The 22,479-nt window shown below is 39.8% G+C and overlaps 1 protein-coding gene across 1 annotated transcript in view; it reads right to left on the bottom strand.

Moving 5' to 3' along the window:
- Positions 1 to 22,479, bottom strand: part of TXNDC16 (thioredoxin domain containing 16) — a 1,725,832-nt gene that overhangs the window by 60,877 nt on the left and 1,642,476 nt on the right. The window lies entirely within an intron of this gene.

Below are 22,479 nucleotides of genomic sequence, written 5' to 3' on the forward strand. Positions count from 1 at the left end.
TCAGTTATGTAGTTTGTAAGATCCAAGAAAATATGGATCTACTGCAGGCTTATACAAAAATTAATTTGCTTTCTGAACCACAATACGCAGCACTCTCATACATTCATACTGCAGTGAAAACTAACAAAGTTATGCAGAAATCTGGTTCCTTTAACAAAAATTGGTTGCATTCCACATGTACCAGTTGGAACCAAAGCTTAAGAAGCTTCTAGAAATTTAGGTTCTTGAGATGGCAGAATCAGGGTTATACAACAAGTACTTCAATAGCATACTTTGTACTATACATTTTTATTTTAACTTTTTCATTTGGAAACATACATTCACTTGCAACAGGACATTCTCAAGCACCGCAAAAAACAACATAAGATGCAACCATCAATGATGGAAAAATGTTGCATAAATTCCTTTTAAAATTGTAAAATTAACTTTTATTATGTGTCTGTGTTCGGACAGGGTTATTAACATTTGTTTACTTACTCTCTGCTGATTGAGCTAATCTCACTGGGCCAGCAGCCTCTTCTCGGGGATGTCTTGCATTTTACTAATTTAGAAACATAAGAGACTGATTTTATGCAGATTTAAATATCAGCCTAATTTTATATTTATTTAAAAAAATGATCATCTGACCATACAGATTGTCCTGGCTGACTCATCTACTACAAGACATACTTTTTTGTGTCATTTTCTGCTCCCATGCTCCTCTCCTAATCTAGCTCTAGCAACTGGCGGAACCAAAACTCAGACTTGGGTTTCCTGGATCATAGTCAGGTCTTTATCTTGTTCTGTCAATGGAGCTAGATCTTACCAAGTTTCAAATGACTGAAGCTTCAACCTAATGAAAAAGTAAATAATTTTGTTAGGCCTTCCTGTATTCCCATACTTACTTACATGTGTGTATTACCCTCCAAGGTCACTCAATCACAAAGCAAGCAAAAATAAATAAATAAAATACGCATATCGTATCCTACAGTGACTGTCATCAGCACATACCAATATGCAAGCATAAATCAATGAGATGAAACCTGATTCACTCATTAACTTGCACAGTAATGGTTGCAACAAAGATTTAGGAAAGTGTGACCACTGCTGGTGCAACCTTCCTTTGTCTTACAATCCCATAATACAGGAGCTGCAGGTCTCAGTTTTGCCACAATGGCTTTTCCTTTGGGCTTCTACCAAGACTTGTCTAGGGTGCTACGCTGTCAACCTGTATGACAGAAAACTGAATACACAATAATACAAAGTAGCCTTAAATATACAAGTTATATCAACACTAGTGCACTCTTGACATTAGAAAAAAGAAGTCGGGGTAATCACAGCAGATAACCTTTTCTGTATAAATCAGATGATGCTTGGGATACAAAAGCTTCTACTGCACAAATCAAATGGTTTCACATCTAACATACTCAGCAATATGGCACACTAGTTCTACAGAGTGTAATATGATCAAGGACAAACAAATGTCTGCAGGAAACTATATTCTGTTGTGGAGATAATGAATCATAAAAAATACACAACAGAACACCAAGTTGTGTCAGTAAGGAGGTGCTAATGGAAAAGGCCAAGCAGAATAGGCTGTTAGTTCATTGTCAAAAGGAACAAGGCAGGAACTGAATGAGCTATGTAATGTTCAATTGACAATGACTGTATAGGAGATTATATTGTGATGTATAATGTCTGAAAATGAAAATAGGTCACTATGCTTTGTTTTCATTTATATAAAAGTATGACTGCCCGTGTCATAAGTGATAATTCAATAAAGGTGTTTCTTGTTTTAAAAAATATACAGCAAAAAGAACAAGAAAATTTATACTGCTACTACTGGCACCATGTTGCTAGTGAAGAATTTAAAAAGCTTCTTAATTTAACAAGATAAAACTTTTACCACTGAAAACTGAAAAAAACATTTGATTTGTTTACTGACTGTCAATAAACTCAGAATTTGCAAAAGTTTATTCAGTGCATGCAAAAACAACATACGGACTTGAGCAATGGCATAAATAAATCGGACAAAAATGGGCAGACAAGCAGCTCAAAATAATAAAAAAGCAATAAAAATGAATATATGCCAGTGCAAGATGTTGGCATGCACTACAAAAAGAATGCAGTAACCGTGGTTAAGGTTGTGCAGTTAAAAATGAGGACTTATTAGGCAGTGAGAAAGCAGAAACAGTAATTTTCCACACTGCTTCTGAAATGTTCCATTAGACTAGCATGTATGGGTGTTGCTAATGTATTTTTTCTTTTCTTGGTCAAACCTTCATAATCTTTGTCAATGTGGTACTAATTTGTGCTGCCAAGTAAAGCTAGATACAGAATAGTGCCTCGTATTCCAAAAAGGGATTAGTGTATTAATGTGCTATTAATAGAAACAGTTGCATTCTGGGAGGAGAGTACTACTAATTTTTCGACGTACAATATAAAACACTCTTGATGTGCAGTACAACTAGCTTTATTCTCAAAACACTAATCTCCTCCTGCTCAGTTAGTTTCACAATATGAGTCAACACAAACCCTCAATGGAATGGCACTATTATAGGTTTGTCCAAAGGTTATTCTCATAGTGAAACATTAATACATAAATAGAAACTGAAGCTGTTATTCAATGTCTTTATTCTTAAGACGTCAGAGTCACGACTTGTATGCTTAATGTGTACACATGCTCCAGTGTGTATGCACGAACTGCGAATCATTGTCATTGCTTCCCCTTTTACTTTTGTATCCTTCCTCGACTTCATTTACTTTACTGAAATATTCAGCTGATATGCATGTCTTCCAGTGTGTGTGCATCCTCAGCTCTCTTCCTTTTATACCATCTAGCCTAAAACAAGAGCATATATTTGAGCAAAGATAACTGCTTAATAATACACATTTAAGGTATTTTTCAAATGACCGACAGTTTTAATGGGCTGGCAGCATTACCATCTCTGATTTCCAGTTATCATATAGTTAGTATAAACACTGCTTCATTATTAAACTGTAATGCAACATTACTTAGCTGGTGCATATTTAGTAAAAGTAAAACTTAGTCCATATTATTTTTTAGAAACATTTAATCAACTGTATCAAAAACATCCTCTCTTCTAGATTTTACATTTGAAGAAAACATCTTAAGGCATTCAGAGCAGCATTTCTGTGACCTCACTAAGTTTGTAAAAATGTCCTCCTGAGTTCCTTCAGGATAAATTCGACAGGGGTTGGTGTGGCATCAGCACTTGTGCAGTGGGGCTGGTCTAGCATCAGCATTTGTGTCATTCACTGGTACTGACAGACGTTTATTATCCATCCTTCTATGGTCAAGGTGTGGAAAGTGATACTGTACAGTAGTTGTTGTTGCTGTTGTGTCTTTCGGCTTTTTCCCGGTTAGGGGTCGCCACAGCGGAACTCCAGTCCGCTAATGATTGGCAGTAGATTTTTACGTGCTGGCTTGCCGGGCCTAACGCACAACCTTCAACGATACTGTACAGTAGTAAGTTTCTCAAACCAGCCGTGGTCAACAGTCTGCTATGACACTTCTCTCATGGTACAGTGCTTATAGGTCATCTTTCTCTGAACATGCTAGTCAGGCATCCATCTTCTACTGCCATTCTAGTCATACACAGGTCTTGAGATAAGAATTCTGATCGTAACAGTACTTGAAGGTGTGAATTTTTTGGCATCTATGTCTCAAACACATAAGCTGGTTATTATTGGACAGACACTCATAATCCTCTACATTTTACTTTCTGATGCTGTTTTTTGCCTGTTGATTGTGTCCCTAGTGGGAGACCCGATCATAACAACACAAACTTTTGTTAAGCATCCCTATGGGCTGATACAATTGGGTTTCGCTCTAGGGAAGTACTTAAATTTAACTTTTTCCGATAACACAGCGTAATCTCTGCACTTCATGCACCCTACATCATACACATTTGCAAGAAGGTACTAACACTGGGCTAGAATGATTAAAATTAAGCTGACTTTCATTAGTTTTGCACAATTACAAATAATAGGGTTGAATTTCATTATTTTTGCATAATATAAATATTTTGCAAATGTATGCATGTGAACCACTATAAAGCAGAGCAAGGCAGAAATCCTTTTTTTTTTTTGCTTTTTGTTACAGTAAACTCTCAGTTAACCGGCACCCATGGGGATTGGAAGATGCCGGATAACTGCAGTTTCTGGTTGCTTGAGAGCTGCTATTAAAAATAGGCCTGACTAATCCTGTACCCTATACTGTTTGTTTGGTTTGACTTTCTTAGGTTGGGGAGAGAGAGAAATTATTCCTATCTTCTTTTTTAAAACTCTAAAAACGTAAGGTATGTTTCTGCAGGGGGGAAACAGAAAGTGCAACACATGAAAATTGTATTTCTTTGCTTTTTTTGCCAGTTGCTTGAGAGTGCTGGTTACTTGAATTCTGGTTAACTTAGAGTTTATTGTAATTTGTTTCTTTCAGACTATAATGGAACTTAGCATTTCATTACACAATCATATTCCACCGTAAGTGTAAAAGAGTCACTATTTTTTTACAAGAATGGGTCATAAATTTAACATTTAGGCAGTCCAAATAATGCATAATGACTGAACTGTGAAAGTTATAAATATGCTTTAATATTTGACAATGCAGACAGTGTAGGCAACTTTGGTTAATAAGCCAACATTTGCAGCTATTCTTCCAGAGCACCTTATGGGTACATAATTTCTTAATATGACAGTTTTTATTCTTAGAAATGTTGTTTTCTGCATTCTGATAACTGTATTCACTCCAAGTAAAATCACAGATAAATACTGCCTAATAAACACTGATAATGCAGTACAAAACTATTTATTAGTGCTTCTTCATTGACTAATATGTCCTCATTCTCTTGTCTACTTAACTCCAGTTGCAATCTACCTGCAATGCAAGTCAGCATATGGCACTAATGCAGGTTTCGCTTTATTTCTTGAAAGTTTGTCTTTTTGTTCGCTCTGTACTGTGATGTATACTGTCCATGACCATTACTGTTTTACAAAATGCCTACTATATAATCTAGAACTGCTTCAGGACAACCAAATGAAACAGGAGTCTCACATGTTATCTATATCATAACTGACAGTCTAGGGGTACATAAATCAAATGAGCAATGAAATAACTAGAACTTAACAAAAGGTTGTGTTATATTTCAGATGTGATGAAACCACAGATAACATCTGTTGACAGCAATAACTGCAAGTAAAGATTAATATATCACCAGCAAAGCCATATCAAATTTTAGTTCTATTTTTGCTGAGCAAATGTCATGTCTGTGAAAGAGAAATAAAATGAACTGAGGCATTTCAAACTGAGCTGGCTACATCAAATCCCCAAAAAGAGAACATTAGGTAAAAAGCAATCCTACAAATAAGATGGGACACAACACCGATAACTCAAGCATTTTGATGGATAAAAATGTCACTGATGCTATGTCTGCTTTAAAAGGAGTTACATTTATTAGATGAACCACAAAGCAGTAAGAACTTTACATTAAGAAAATGTCAACCACCAACAAAAAACTTCCATTCAAAACAATCTTGGGATTCAAGTGCTGTACACAGGAATTCTACAGGACTAATACGATGATCTGTTCATCTAGTTTGCGTAATGGACATACCATAATGTCAGGAAGTCCTCCTACCTTAACAACTGCATTTGTGCAGTTAACACATAGATTAATATAGCAATAACCCACGCCCGGTGTGGTAATGCCATGGTACCCATGGTTGATTGGTCCAAGGGCAGGGCCCGAGCCAAACCAAACAAAACCAACCCAGCATTACCCCCACCCACACCCAGAAGTATTTATATTATATCATTATTTAAGAAAGAAAAAGAAAAGAAACTTTTACTTTTAAAATATATATAATAGCCTATGCGCTGCGTCTGCTGCTGCAGCAGTTGTTCGTGGTTCTGCGTATGTACTGATGTACTGCGCTATCAGAAGTACATCAGAATGAGAATGAGCAAGAACGAAGCAAGTTTTTTATCCTCCGTTTTTTTTAGTTAGTACATAGTGGGTTTAACATAAGACAGCAAATAATAAACAACGGATTATAAGCAACTGTCTTAGCCTTCTCGCTATGTGAAACCCATTTAACATAGCGAGTATAGCTCATTAAAAACTAATAATGAAAAAGACCAAGAAAAAAATTTTTCGAACCTTAAGTCCACTCGATTTATAACGTGACGCATAACTTCAGAGCCCAGCGGTTCACGCATAATAATATAATGGGGTATAATAGGGCATACTCAGATTTTTAACATCTGGGTAGGAACTCTTTGTTATGCATGCTTGATGTTTAACATAAGAGACACTTAGCATTTTTATGAGGCTGCATTCATGTTAGCCAAAACATTTTTCCAAACATATAAGCTTAGTCCTTCCAATACTAAGATGACCTTTGTGCCAAGGTATTATCAATACTACTTTATGAAATATGAAAAAAGCAGTAAAACGTTGTCAACCCAGCTATTCTCTAAACTACTTGTTCACATAAGAGTCAGACTTGTAGGAAGCTGAGCAAGGCATTCTAGACTGGTCTGCCCTTAGCAACAGTTTTCAGACCATCCTGTAGGACACCTGGGTGTTCGACGATACAACAAAAGCTATAATCCCTCTAACCTGACTTGTCTATCCCGGGACCTTCTAGTATTTTACCTTACCTAGTGTATCACTATACCACCCACTGGTGGTTAACAAGAGGCATTCTCACTAGATGAACAGACCAGCTCAAAACTGACCCCTTTCAATTTGTAGAAGTAGTGCGGATGTACTCCATGGACCACCCAGACTGCCAAGCTCCTCATTCTGTCACAGAGAGTAGGCCCATATGCCCTCTGAATCACTTGTACCCATGATCTCATCCACAAGGTCACACTCAAGGTTTGTAAGCATAGCTGAGGATGGGGAAACATACTGATCAGTAAAATGACTAAGATCTCACCTCATCTCCACTGGTACAAAGCCTGAACTTGTCAATCTCACAATCCCCATTACCCTCATTTATCAGGAAGGTCACAAGATACTTAAATTTCCCCTTTACCTCTACACAACTAGCCAGCCATTTCTGAGAAGATCTATGACCTCTAAGTTGGGACCAGTTTGTACTTCAAAAGTCCTGCATTCAGCAGTGAATTGCTTCAGTGTTTGCTAGCAATCATGGATACTTGAAGGTAAGAAAAAAAGACATTTCGGGTCCAGACATTTAAGCTAGGAAAATGACCTTGCACTTCTCCATATTATTTTCATGGAGAAGGGAACTCTGTTCCATATCATAGCTAGCTACCATGTCTCTTCCATGTCATCCGCAACACGTGACGCAAGTCTAAACAATGTGACATCTGTCCTTGTTGAGCTTAACACTATACTCCTTGGTGACGCAAGTCTAAACAAAGTGACATCTCTCCTTGTTGAGCTTAACACTACTCCTTGGTGACGTCAACTATCCCACCATTAACTGGGTACCTACATCACCTCAAATAAATATGCACAAAAATATCCAGACTTCATTAACCCTACCTTCCTAGACCAATTAGTTCTAGTCCCAACTAGGGGCTCAAAAATATTGGGTCTGGTTCTTACCAATATTGCCACCCTATGCTCAAAATCTAAAGTTTCTGCTCTTCCAAGATCGCTGCACACTGTGTAACAGCTTAACTTTAGTTTTCCCAGTGTGAAAACAGAAACTCAATAGTGAAGGATAGAAGACTTGTGTATATGGGTAAATGTCAGTAACTGGCATGGATGCTAGGAAGAAAGAAATACAGAGCACCTGGAAAAAAATCAGCTACAAAAAGTGAGGAAGAAACATACTAGGGAAAGTTTAACAGAGAAGGACAGAAAACCTTTATGTATGTGAGTAAATTTCAGTAACTGGCTAACAAATGTACTGCCTGGATGCCAGGAAAAAGAAATACAGAGCACCTGAAAAAAAAAAAACAGCTGCAAAAAGTGAGGAAGAAACACACTAGGGAAAGATTTGCAGCTGCTCAGCAAAAGCAGTGCAACCTCCAGACATGACTTTCACTAACATACAGGAAGATATAAGACAACTGCACAGAGATCTGGTTAAAATGTATGAAACACTGGTGAAGTATATCAAAACAGAAGCTGGAGAAAATGGAAAAAGCTTTAAACAGATACTCATATGAGGCAATAAAGCTGCAAAAATCAGAGGATGAAATACAGAAAAGGCTGGCTGAACAGGAAACTGCTCAGGAAGAGATGTTTCAAAAAATAATAGAATTAAAAGCTAAAGCACATATGGAAAACCTGAGATTTTCAGCTATACCAGAAAAGGTGGAAGGAACAGACTGCATTAATTTTATGAAAGCACAGATAAGAAACTGGACTGGCATTCCACAGCAGGAGCTGTTAGTTGAAAGGGCACATTGTGTGCATGCTCCAAACCAGGCTATGAGAAAGCAGCCTAGACCTTTATTAGTAAATATACAATCCTACCAGTAGAAAGAGTTGATTCTGAGAAAACTTTGGCAGAAGGACAAGATACTAAAGGTGGGAAGAAAGCAGAGTGTCTGTGGAGAATGATTACTCATTGTACACCAAGCAGAAGAGGAGAAAATTCATTGCACTATTCAGGGAATGGCAAGACGCAAATGTCAGATTCAAACTGCTGTATCCAGCTGTCTTCAAGGTATTCTTCTCTGGAGGGACAAAATAATTTTTTGATGAAGCACATGTTAAGGAGGAAATACAAAAGTTTGTCCAACAAAAAGTGAGCTGTGAAACAGAAGGAGATTCTGCTTCTTGTTCTTCCGGTAATAAAGACCACAGAGAGACTGTATTTATGAAACTTTTTCTAATGTTTCAATGGAAAATGGTGGAGAGAAGGAAGGGAGCATGAGAGCTGACAACAAACTAAGTGTATGTTGGAAATGAAGCAGATACAGGATTTGGGAGATGGAGATGAACAGTAATAAAACCAGTAACTTAATGTGAGATTACAATGCAATAACTACATTTGTGAAATATGACAGAACAAGAGAATCTGGAAATATTGGACTTTTTCAGAATTTCTTTTAACTTGTGGAGGACTCTAAATTATATGCCCTACTTCATGTCATTAATGTTTGTAAAATGCTCTCTGGAGGGGAAGAAAGGGGAGAAAGTTAATTGTAAGTAAAGAAAAAAATGTTTCTTAATAGTACTATTTTTGTGATGTATGGTTTTCTTTGTATGCTATAAAGTAAAGTCTTCTCAGGTATTTTTAAGTGCAATGGGAATTGTAAATAGGTGCTGCTGTTCTTTTTTTTCCCTTTCTTTCTCCCTTCTCTCATTCTTCTTGTTCAGTTTTATGAAATGTAGGCACTGTAATGTAAAAAAGCCTGGTTAAAATAGCATGACAAAACAAAAAATACTGTGCTTTTTCTCATTCATGCATGGGGGGAATGACTGGATTAAGAACCTTAGATAGATTTAATAACAAATTTTAAGAGAAAGTAAGTAGATGAAAAAGAAAATTCAATATTATGAAGTATTTTTCTAGCAAATGAGTGTACGCTTAGAAGCAACTCTGAAATGGACCTCATATATCCATTGAACCAATCTGATGAAGAGAAACTGACTGTCCAGTTCTGATGTCTCCATGGAGACAATCTGATAAAGAGAAATTGGTTACAGTCTGGTGTCGACTGACTGGCTGAGGAAGAAAGAACTGGCTAAAATGTCTCTGAAAGCATTCAGGGGGTTTCCCAGATGGGAGAGCTATAAAGATAACAAAAAAGAGTTAGCACTTAGTAGAAGTACAGGCTGCACCATGTGTCTTAACAAGGATAACCTTTCTTTTAGGTCAACTCAAGTCTATCAGTGTGGCTGTCCATTTGGCATATTTGTTCCTATTAGGAGGGTAACACTTCAATATTTAAAGGTATACATAGTTTTGTGTGTTAGTGTTAAATTAATAGGCTTTAGAGATATTTGGGGGGTTGTTTGTTTTGTCTGAGGGCTTTCAATAAAACAAAAAGTTTTGTAAGATGTGATATAGGCTCAAATGTATATGACAAGAAACAACTTTATTTATTTATTTATTATTTATTGCAGTTGGTTTACCAGGATAGTCCATTGGGAAAAGAATAAATGCACATTAACATTTGACAATAATTTCTAGGTACATTGTAGTAAAAGAACATAAGCAAAATATAAAAGTTTGTTACAATTTGATAGTAACAGCCTTGGTATATGCTATAGAATCAACAAACATAGAAGATTAATAAGCAAACATAGAAGATGAAAACAGTAGGTTATGGTATTAAAGGGCATGTAGTAGAGTTGGTTATATAGTAGAGTAGGTTATGAGGGGTGGGTGCATGAGCACTCCCATAGAGATGCTAGGTGTGAGAAAAGAGATTTCTTGAAGGTAGAGTGATTAGTGGTAATGCGGATGTTAGGTGGAAGAGAGTTCCAGAGGCGAGCGCTGAAGGAAAGAAGGTTTTTTTTGCTGGGGATGAGTGGGTTTGTGCACTTCTAGTAGATTCTGATTATTGGACCTTATGACTCTGTTTGGTAGGTGCATTTTAAGGCCAGAAGAAAGGAGGGACAGTTGGAGGGTTTAGAATCAGCTTGTGGGCTAGAGTTAGTTGAGTGTAAGTGAGATAGTTGGGAAGTTCTAGCCATTTTAGTTTTGGAGGGAGATACAGTGGTGAGTGGAAGACCTATGAGAGGTGGCAAATTTAGCAATTTTGTTATAACATGAGGAGAGCTGTTTTTAATGAGGACTGAAGATTTGTAAGTAGAGGGCACCATAGAGAAGGAGGGGATAAGAAAGGAAGTAGCTAGAGTGGTTTAGTGGTGGATGTAAGATAGGCATTTTGTCTATACAGCATGCCAAGTTTTTTTTTGTAGGTGGGAATTAAATTTTAGCTGGTTGTCGATCTGGACCCGAGTAGTTTGGTGTCTGACACTATTTCGAGAGGTAGGTTATTTTGACTGGTAACTAAGAATGAGTTAATGTTGGGGAGTGAGTTTAGAGGAGTAAATAACATTAATTTGGTCTTGGTGGCATTGAGAGCTAGACGATTTCTTAGCATCCATTGCTCTGTGGAGGAAAAGGCATCTTGAGTAAGTTTTTGTAGTGTGGGGATAGAAGAGGCAGAGCAGATGATAGTAGAATCATCAGCATATTGGATGATGCTCGAGAGGGGGATAGATTTGTAGAAGTCATTAATAAAGATATTGAAGAGTAGAGGACCCAGTATGGAGCCTTGTGGAATTCCAGTAGGGGTATTTAGGTAAGAGGAAGTTGCTTTTTTCCATTTAACAGCTTGATTTCTGTATATAAAAGTTCAATCTTCCAAATTGTATGTGCATGTAACATAAAATCTGGAACTATATATTTAACAAAAAATGGTGTTATACATAAAAGGTGGGAATAATAAAGTACAGGTGTGTACCTACCATAAATGTAGATGTTTGAGTGTATTCACTATTGCAGTCATTACAATTGGGTTATCTTGCTGGCAGGCTACCCGCAGTCGTCCCGAGTTCCAAAGTCTAGGTCCAGCGTCGGTTGCTGTCACCTCCTCTCTGACGTCGGTGCGCAAGGAGTATAAAAGATGCAGCCGACACCATTTTCTTCAGTTTTTCTTGCCCCAGATGTCAGGTGCCCCTAAAATGGTAGGCTAAATTACGCCAATAAGCATGTATGCACAAAAAACAACTTTTCCTTCATCTACAAGCAAATACACCACATAGGTTGTATAGAATAGAGAAGGACAGATAAGTCCCAGCAAAGGAAAAGGGGGATGGTGTGAGGGTAACCTGGACTGCAACAGTGAATACACTCGAACATCTACATTTATGGTAGGTACACAACTGTACTATGTTCATCGTGTTTCACTGTTGCAGTCATTACAACTGGGTTGAATCCCAAAACTAAGGTTGGGAGGCTGATGCTAAACAGGATTAGGAGAGGCTACCAGGCCCTGTAAAACTGCAGTGGCAAAGCCTGCCCTGGATTTAGAGTAGAGAGGTAAATGATAGTGCTTTGTAAAAGTATGCACTGAACTCCAAGTTGTAGCCTCTAAGATGTCTTTAGTTGGTACTCCTCTGAGGAAGGCTGCTGAAGTGGCTGCTGCTCTGGTTGAATGTGGCCTAATGCCCTTAGGCACTGATTTGCCATGCTGTGAATAGCAGAAACGAATGCAGTGGCCTATCCACTTTGAAATAGTCTGCTTTGAGATAGGCTTTCCTTGTGATCCTGTAGCATATGCCACTAGAAGTTGTTCAGTCTTTCTGATAGTTTTGGTTCTGTCCAAGTAGAAGCGCAGCTGCCTGTGAATGTCCAAAGAATGCAAAAGTCTCTCACCCTTATTCTGTGGGTTTGGATAAAACGTAGGCAAATGAATTGTTTGGTTAAGGACCACACTGGACACTACCTTAGGCATAAAAGTAGGGTTTGCCCTCAGAGAAACTGTGTCAGGATGGAAAATGATAAAAGGTTCTACAGCTATGAGTGCCTGTAACTCTGAGAATCATCTAGCAGAGGTTATTGCTAGGAGCAAAGCTGTTTTCCAGGATAAGAATTTTATATCAGCTGCAGAGGCTGGCTCACATGGAGGCAGAGTGAATTTTTCCAAGACATAGTTGAGGTCCCATGCAGGTATTGGTGCTTGCCTTGGAGGTCTTATGTTTTTGGCCCCTCTGAGGTACTGCCTTAGTAATGGATGAGAAAAAATAGGTGGCTCTGTATTGTAATGAGCTGAAATGGCAGAGGCATGAATTTTAATCGATGAAAAGGAAAGGCCTTTATCCAGCATCTCAATTAAATATTGCAAAATCTGAGGAATATTTGGAACAATTGTGTCAATACCTTGTGCCTGGTTCCAAGCACAGAATCTCTTCCATTTTTCTTCATAAGATTTTCTGGTGCTATGCCTCCTGGCCTCCAAAATAACATCCATCACTGCTTTAGAGAGAGGTGTGTCTTGAATGGCTACATTATCCGCCATGCTGCCAGGTTTAAGGTACTGAGTTGGCTGTGCAGTATCTGACCGTCTTGTTGGGTCAATAAGTGAGGAATTTGAGGTAATGTCCAAGCTGGGTATTCAGACAAGCTCTTTAGGATTGGGTACCAGTGCTGGCGGGGCAAGACTGGGGCAATCAGTATCATTTTTGGCTTCTTTTGTCTGACCTTGAGGAGTACCTTGGGGAGGAGAGGCAGAGGAGGAAAGGCATATACTGTTAGGTTTTTCCAGCTGAAAGATGGAGCATCCACTTTCCATGCTTGCTTGTGATAAGTCCTTGTGCAGAATCTCTGTAGTTGGCAGTTGTGAGGGGAGGCAAATAGGTCTATGTCCGGGCATCCCCAGCTGCTTGTTATCATGCTGAAGACTTGTGGAGCCAATTTCCACTCGTGGGGATTCATTAGGTTTCTGCTTAGTTCGTCTGCCAGAGTATTTGTCCTTCCTGGCAGGAATTGTGCTTGCAGATGTACTTGGTAAGTCAATGCTGTGTCCCACAAGTTCATGGCTAATCTGCAGAGGGGGTAGGAATGTGTGCCTCCCTGTTTGTTTATGTACCACATGACTGTAGTATTGTCTGTCTTTATCAGTAGTTGTCCTGGATGAAGTAGATTCTTGAAGGCTGTCAGGGCATTCTGAACAGCTAGCATCTCTTTTTGATTGATACATAGATGCATTTGACTTGCGGACCATGTGCCCTGAATACATCTTCCTGCCATATGGGCCCCCCAGGCATAATCTGATGCATCTGTTGTCAATGTCTGCCTGGCTGTGGGTAAGGTGAATGGCTGTTCCGTGTTGTGGTGACAGGCATTTTCTCACCATTGAAACTCCTGTTGCAGGCAGGGAATGAGGGTAATTATTGTTTCCAGGCTGTGGCAATGTTGAGTCCAAACACTTTTTAGATACCACTGACGTTTCCTCATATGCAGTCTTGCATATGGAATTAGCAGAATGCAGGATGCCATGAAGCCCAAAGCCTGCAGAATTTTTCTTGCAGATAACTGGGTCTTTGTTGCCAACATTGTGAAATAAGTAGTCAGTTGTCTGTGTTTGTCTGGCGTGAGATAAGCCATCTGGGCAGTTGTATTTAAGCTTGCGCCTAGGAATATTATCTCTTGAGAGGGTACGAGATTTGATTTCTTTTCGTTTGCTGTGTACCCTTGACCTGTTAGTAATCTTTTTACAAACGCCAGATGCTGTAGTAGAATGTCCTTGTTCTCTGCTTGAATAAGGCAGTCATCCAGGTAAGGATATCTTTGTATTCCTCTTTGTCTGCAAAATGCAATTACTGGTGCCAGGCATTTTGTGAAGACCCTGGGTGCAGTAGGTAAGCCAAAGGGCAGTGTAGAGACTTGGTAGTGCATTGAGCCAGCTATAAATCTGAGGTATCTTCTGCATGATTGTCTGATTGGGACATGCAGGTATGCCTCTTTTAGGTCTAAAGTCACAAGCCAAGCATTCTTGCCCAGCATGGGCAAAAGCTGCTGCAGAGTTAGCATTTTGAATTTTGGAATATCCAGGAATGCGTTTAGGATAGACAGGTCCAGTATTGGTCTCTAGGCTTTGTCCTTTCTGGGCACCAGGAATAGCCTTGTGTAAAATCCTAGTCCCTGCTCTTGCTGTGGTACTTGCTGAATGGCTCTCATGTCCATGAGGGATGAAGCTTGTTTTTGTGCCTCTGCCCATTGATTGCGTGGCAGGTCTGGCATACCGGTTGGCCTTGGCAGAGTGTGAAAGTGCAACCTGTAGCCTTGTGATACGATATTTAAGACCCATTTGTCCTGGGTGATCATGTGCCAATTTTGTGAAAAAAGTGTTAGTTTCCCCCAAAGGAGCTGCCAGAAGATAAGTGCTTGGTGCTGGCAGGGGAAAGTCATTGAGACTATTTCCTGTATGGCTGTGATTTTTCCTCTCCGCTTTTGGAGGTAAAAGTACCCCATTGTTTAGGCTTGTATGAGCCTTGGGGCTGTGATCTGCCTCTGGGGCATCTGTATCTGCCTCTTTGTGGCCTGTCTGACACTGGAAAGGACCAATTCTTTGTAGGCCAGTTCCTGCTAAATCTGAGAGGCTGTATCTGCAAGAATTCCTTGACTGTTTGCATAGATTTAGCTTTGTCCTCCATTTTCTTCAACAGCTCTTCTGCTTTAACACCAAACAAGGTATCATGCTGTAATGGAGCATCTAATAATTTTGCTTTAACATGATCGAGCAGATTCTATTCTTTTAACCAAGCATGCCTCCTAATGACAGAACTTGTAACAGCAGCCCTGCAGGCGGCCTCTAGAGAATCGAAACCACATTGCAAAGTATGCTTTCCCACTTGTTTAGCTGCATGCAATAAACCCTGCATTTCTTTGTTTTCTACACATTCTGAATTTGTCCACATTTTCTTTTTAAGCAGGGACATAAGATATTGCTGATATTTAAGCATATAAAACTGGAAATTTAAAGCTCTTACAGCCAAGGTAGCAGAAGTATAAATATTTTTCCTCCATCTGTCCAGGGCTCTTGAATTGAATCCCTATCAGAGGGGATAGGGTTTTTTGCAGTGGAAGCCTTGACCCCTTTGGGACCCTGGGAAATAGTTTCTGGGTCAGCAGCAGAGTTTTTATAAAGAAATTTATGTGAATCAGGAACCCTGTAGTATCTGTCTGGCTTGCTGGTGGTAAAGAGTCAGGAGACAGACCGGACTCTGAAAATACATCATCTACTATGTCTAAAACAGGAGGAATAGCAAGGGGCCTATGCTGATGTAATAAAAGGAAGTCTCTGAGCCTTTTCTTGGATTCTGAGCAATCCTGGCTCTCCCAGTGGAAATGCTCCCTCATAGTATGCAGGGTCCCCCCAAAAGAATAATCCTCAGGAGGAGAGGCTGAAGGGATAGATTCTTCAGCATCAGAATCCTCATAGGGAGGGAGAGAATATTCCTGTTCAGAAGAGGAATCAGAGGAAATGGAAACCTGATCTGAAGATTCATATTCTATCTCTTGCCTAGGCCTCTTATCAGGAGGGGGATGGGAACCCCTGATCAAAGTAATTAGGTGTTCGGCCATTTTAAGCATCTGTTTTTTAGGCATGGTGGCCTGTCCAGGAGAATGCTGTACTTGTTTGTTTGTTTTTAGAGCTGCTTTAGTCTTTGTCTTTGAAGCTGAAGTTGATTTCACATATAACTGTGTAGGCCTGAAAACACCCTCAGAAGCAGATGCCTACTCAGCGGCTCCGGACCCATCTGAGGGAATAGTTTCAGAGTGTCCAATACCTTGAGTTTCCAGTGGCCTAGTCAGCTCCATGTGGGAGTTGGAAGTGGCCTGTGGCTCTGAGTTAGCGGGCGTCAGGGGCTGCGAAAGCACCTCACTGAGAACCGGCGACAGGCCTAGCAGAAGCCTTGTCGTCAGTTTTGGACTTCGGATAACTGTCCTTTTCTTTTTCTTTGCGCTTTTTATAAACTCCGGTAGTCGACTGTTCTGACAGCATTATATAATTGAATCTTCTGCCAAAGTAATGAAATGCAAAATCGTACCGACGCTTAATAGTGCGTTGGTTAAATCTAGCACAAAACTGACAACTAGCAACGTTGTGGTCAGGGCCTAGGCACGGAATACAGTAAGAATGAAAATCCTTATGAGGTATTTGCTTCCCACAAGAAATACAATTATTAACTTTTTCTGACATTGGTCTGGAGCAAGAAAACAGTTTCCCCAATGGGGTACTTAGCTTTAATGAAGACTTCGGATCTGAAATTCAAATTTGAAAATCTCAGGAGTCGGCCGACTGGCACTTGCGAACTGCTTCTGGTTTGGGCACTGCACGGCAAGAAAGACTGAAGAAAATGGCGTCGGCTGTATCTTTTACACCCCTGGCGCACTGACATCAGGGAAGAGGTGACAGCAACCGATGCCGGACCTAGACTTTGGAACTCGGGCCGACTGCGGGTAGCCTGCCAGCAGGATAACCCAATTGTAATGACTGCAACAGTGAAACACGATGGACATCTATTTAATGCAATGATACTTTCTGTAATGCCTTTAAATGTCAAAGGTCTCACAGATAAATACAAAAAAGAAAGAATAGTGAAATATATTAAAAATATAGAGTGCAAATAGCTATGTTATAGGAGACACACTTGGAAAGAATTGAACATGTGAATTTGATAAAGAAAGGTTTTCAGGATGGTTATTCAGAAGAATACCTGGGACACCGGAAAAGAGGAGTACTTACATTAATTGCAAGAAGAGCTCCAACAGTGATAATAAAAAGATAATAATGGGCAACTGGCAAGGGAGGAGGATTTCACTGGCATCTATTTATATTTTACCTAAAACTGCTATAAATGGAGTGTAAGAAAATTCTGTGACAAATAATCAGTTTTCAGAAGGAATATTACTTATAGGTGGGAAATGGAATTTGATTTGCAGCAGTGAAGATGTGTCTGTGGGCCCAGAAGGGAAAGTATAACAAAGGAGGATAGATTTTTGAAGAAATTTATGAAAATATTCAACATGGAAGATGTGAACTCAGTAACAGGAGTTCGGAGTGAATTTACATAATATTACCGAGATATAAAAATTGGCTTAGGGTAGACAGATTTGACATTTTACAGGAACATGTGCATTTAATTGATGGTCTTGACATGCACCCAATAACTATTTCAGATCATGCGCCAATAATACCCAAAATAAAAACACAGGGTAATGAAATAAAAATGAGACACTGGAACCTTCCCACCTATCTGCTGAAAAGAAAGGAATTTAAGGAATGGGTAGTGGAGATTGCTCAGGAGCTGTTCGAGGACACAGAAATTACTTATGAATATGTAACTCGAGTGTGGGATAAAAATTAAGGTGGAGTTTAAAAATAGGGTGGAAATAAAAGAAAGGCAGCTATGGTTAAGAAGAAACAAAAATTATTTAGAGGGACTGACAAATGTTAAAGTATTGCAGAATAGGGGGAATATTCATAGAAGAGAAGAGGATCAACTGCAAAATGCTAAGCAAAAAATAAGGGATTACCTTGATAATATACACAAGTTTAGAAAGACTGCTGTTAAGCAACTGTTTCTTGATAATAACACTAGAGCACAAAAACTTTTAGCACAACAACTCAGGGAACAGAAGGTAGTAAGGGGTGTCACCATGCTTAGGGAGCCTATAACAAGGTAACAAGCGATCCTGTAGAAGTATTAGAAATATTTCGGAAATTCTATGAAAGTCTGTATAAAGCAGTGAAATATGAAAATCAAGACAAGATACAAATGGAAATGTTTATAGAAGGATTAAATATGCCAAGGTTAGCGTTAGATGAGGCTCAATTACTAATGGCTAGGATAGAAGGAGACGGGATAAACATTGTGATGTATAACCAATCTACTGGAAAGTCCCCTAGGATTAGATGGCATTCCTGTGGAAGTTTGGAAGCTAGAAGGGAAAACTGATACAAATCTAGAAGGTTTTGTTTAACAGTATTTTAGGAGGAGAAGAACCAACATCCTGAAAGAAGGCAATGATTGCTGTAATACCTAAATAGCGTAAAGATACATCAGATCCAGCTTCATACAGACCCATTTCAATACTAAACCATGATTATAAAGTGTTCGTGTCTATAATGGATAAAAGAATGGCAAATGTAATGCCAACAGTGACAGATATGGATCAATGTGGTTTTGTTGAGGAGAGACAAACATTTGACAACATTAAGAGAACACTGATGATCCAGATGGAACGATATTATTTTATAACTGACAAAACCAGAAAGAGACACTACAGTGTTGTGGAACATTCTGAGACAGTTTCAAATCTTTTCACGATACAAAATGAATGAAGCTAAAACAAAGGCAATAGCGGTAAATTATGTACCCATGAATTGGTTCAGCAATATCCATATTTATGGAAATTAAGTATTTAGGAGTATGGATTAAAAGTTATCCTGTTGTGGCAGTTGGTGATATGTGGGAAGAGACAAAAATCGATAATACAAAAAGTGAGAAAATGGAAACCTTGTTATATGGATATGGTTAGTAAGATACAAGCAATTAAAATGTTTTTAGTCCCATTAGTCTTATACACAGGTCAGGCATATTTTTATTAACCAGAGGAGAGGTTGTGGATAGCAATTAGAGAGATGAAGCACTTTATCTGGGAGGGGAAGACAGCAAGAGTCAAGTGGGATAAGCTGATTCTTCCAGTAGAACAGGGCGGAATGGGATTACCCAATTTGAATGGGGTATTTCAGAGCTACACAGTTAAGGCTCCTATACATAGCAGAAGCAGAAAACTATTATTCAAAGTGGAAAGGGATGATGATGAAACAGGGGGAAGCTTAAGACACTAGGACAGACTGGGACTTTAGATATAGGCCTTTAAGGAGAATAACAATAATCATACAGATTATTATATCTATAAAGTAGCAGAAAGTATCCTAAGAACTAAGCCAACACGGGAATGGAGAAAGGAGATTCTGCCCATATGGATGACTGCAATTAGGGATATACACAATAGGCAAGATGGGGCTGGAATTTATTGGAGAAAACTGGCAAAGGAAACAAGGTATTGGGAACAAATAACTAGAGAGGGAAAGATGACAGAATGGGAAGACGCTAAGAATTTATTTGGACTGCAGGCTAGATTGCCTTCTCTGTCAGGGACTGCTATCAAAGTACAGGCAAAGAGAAAGAAATGGGGGGGTCTAAATGAAAGACCAGCACTTTCAGAGATTTTAGTAGAATCTAGAACAGAAGCGGCCATTAAAAGGAATAATTTAGTAGAACGGGTCTATATTAGTGGAACGAAGACTGCATTGCGCAAATTCTGTTTGCGCGACATACAATGAACGAATGTGGGGAATATCGAAAGAATGAACGGAGATCGCCATAGGGAATTCTTCCCTTTACTTCAATGGAGTGCGATCTCGGAGTTGGTATATTTAAGTAGTGGGAGTGTGGGGGTGTAGGGGGGCTTGCCCTCCTGCATAAAACAGTAAGTGTTTTTGTCTATTTATTTATGACATTCGATATTTCTGATGTTCGCTCACTTTGTCGCGCAAATGGGATTTGCATAATGCAGTTTTTGTTCCACTAATATAGATCCAGTAGAACATATAAAACATCGCATGATAACTAGAAGAATCAATCAGAGGAGGTTAGTAGGAATGGGAAGAGAGACTGGATATGCAATTCACAAAGAAAGAATGGGATGATGTATGTATGTCTCACAAATGTGCAACAAAATCTAGAAGATTTAGGATTTTTGTTTGGAAATGTTTACATAGATATTTTATAACCCAAGCAGACTCCAGATAATTTTTCCTCAGGTAGACAGCAAAGGTTGGAGGTGTGACGGGGAAGAAAGGGGTAATTGGGAACATATTTTCTGAGAGTGTGGTGAGCTAGTGGACTTTAAGGATCTCCTGTGGGATGCACTGTCGGAGATACCAGGTGGGCAGACTGGTGTGATGAGCGAGATGATTTTTCTGAGCTATGATACAGAATTGGAATTACCTAGATATGGGTAAGGCCTTGCTGTGTCTAATTATGGTGGCTGCCAAAAAAAGCAATTACTAGAAAATGGAAATCAAAACCTTAACTAACTATACTATAAATAGTGAATATAGTAACAGAAATAAAACAATTGGAATTGAGATCTTTAGAAAAGGATAGCCAGCTGGTGAATCTGGGAATCTTGAGGCAATGTTATAACTGCCTCATGTACACAGACAACCCTCTCCTCCTCCCACATAACACAAATACTTGCGAGAGATGCAGCTATTTAGCCAAACTGGAGGCTGAGCTCTCTCAACGCAGGACTGGCAAGACCAGACAGGAGGAGAAGGCAACTACACACACTACAAAACCAGCCTCACATAATGCTACCACACCACTGAATCAAACACATAAACACACAAAGACATACTCGGAGGCACTGAGTAAAAATTTACGTAAACAGCAGAGGCCTCCAAAGCAGACACCCAAACAACTGCTACCTCAAGACACCCCACAAGCAACACATAAACCACAAAAGCAGTGTGCAAAGCAGTCACAGCCCTTAAGGCCAAATACAACACCAAACATACTTGTCATAGGTGACTCCATAGTCAGACACACTGACGTCCCACTCACCAGGCTGAACAAGGAGAGGGTCACAGTAAGCTGCCTATCGGGCACTAGAATCCGCCACATAACACAAGCACTCTGGTCACTCCACGGCAAGTACAAATATGACACAATCATTGTCCATGCTGGTGTGAACGACCTGAGACGTACCTCCCTGGACTACATGAAGAGAGACATAGAGGAGCTCCCTGATTATGTAGCCCAGGCAGGTATGACCCTGACCCTGAGCAGTATCCTTCCTTCACCAAGAATGATGCCACAATATAGAGACAAGATGATCAGCTTTAACAATTGGCTTAATGTCTGGTGTCATTCAAAGGGAATCCAGTGTCTGTCTGCCTGGGATGACATGCTTGACAAGCCACGCTGCTTCGCAAGGGACGGCTTGCACCTGTCACCCCTGGGATTCGGATATTGGCTAAGGCTCTTGCCACCCCCATAGTGCCATTTTTAGGCAAGGCTCAAATTCTAAACCTACCACCCTAGAAAACAAAAATGGGAAGAAACTGAGGGTAATGCTGCTCAATGCCAGAAGTCTAAATCTCAAAATGCACGCACTCGAGGCCCTTCTCAGTATGGAAAACATCGATGTCTGTGCTGTAACTGAAACCTGGTTCAAGGCTCCTGAGAGCACCCCGACACTATTAGGTTTTACCTCATATCATGCATTCCGGCCCCAAAACCCGGACCACACCACAAAAGGAGGGGGTGTATCCATATTCATAAAGGATACCCACACCTCCAGGTTGGTGGCAAGCTTCGGAAACCATCCAGGTGCAACTAACCATAGGCAAAACTGCTCTACAAATTGTAGCATGCTACAGGCCACCCTCTCAAACTCAGGAATGCCACACAGCCTTCCTGAAGACACTGGAGGGTATAAATGTATCTCCAAACACCATCATATTGGGTGACTTCAACTACCCGAATATAGACTGGGAACATTACTCAAGCCCTAACTTTCTAGCCCAACGGTTCCTGGAGTTCATAAATTCAAATGCCATGGAACAGCTAGTCACTGTTCCCACGAGAGGAGAAAATATACTAGATCTCATTATCACAAACATGGGGACAAAATGCTACACACCGGAAGTATATCCCTCATTGGTGAGATCTGATCATAAACTAATCTCACTGGAAATCCACATCCGCCCCACCCCCAACAAAGAAGACCACAGTGAAGAACTTCTCTAAAGCAAACGTCACACTACTCAAGACTGGTGTGGTATCCTTCAAGGCCCCTGAGCCAGTGGAAACCACAACCCAAGCTGCGGAAGCCCTTACAAATGCCTTCTATGAACACCTCCAGGACTGCATGGATCAGGCAATCCCAAATAAAACCAAGACTCTTTCCACAAAGGGCAAACGTCGTCTGGTGGACCCCAGCCATTAACAA

The sequence above is a fragment of the Protopterus annectens genome, chromosome 6.part0 (assembly GCF_019279795.1).
Source record: "Protopterus annectens isolate FY-2018-M chromosome 6.part0, PAN1.0, whole genome shotgun sequence".
NCBI lineage: Eukaryota > Metazoa > Chordata > Ceratodontiformes > Protopteridae > Protopterus > Protopterus annectens.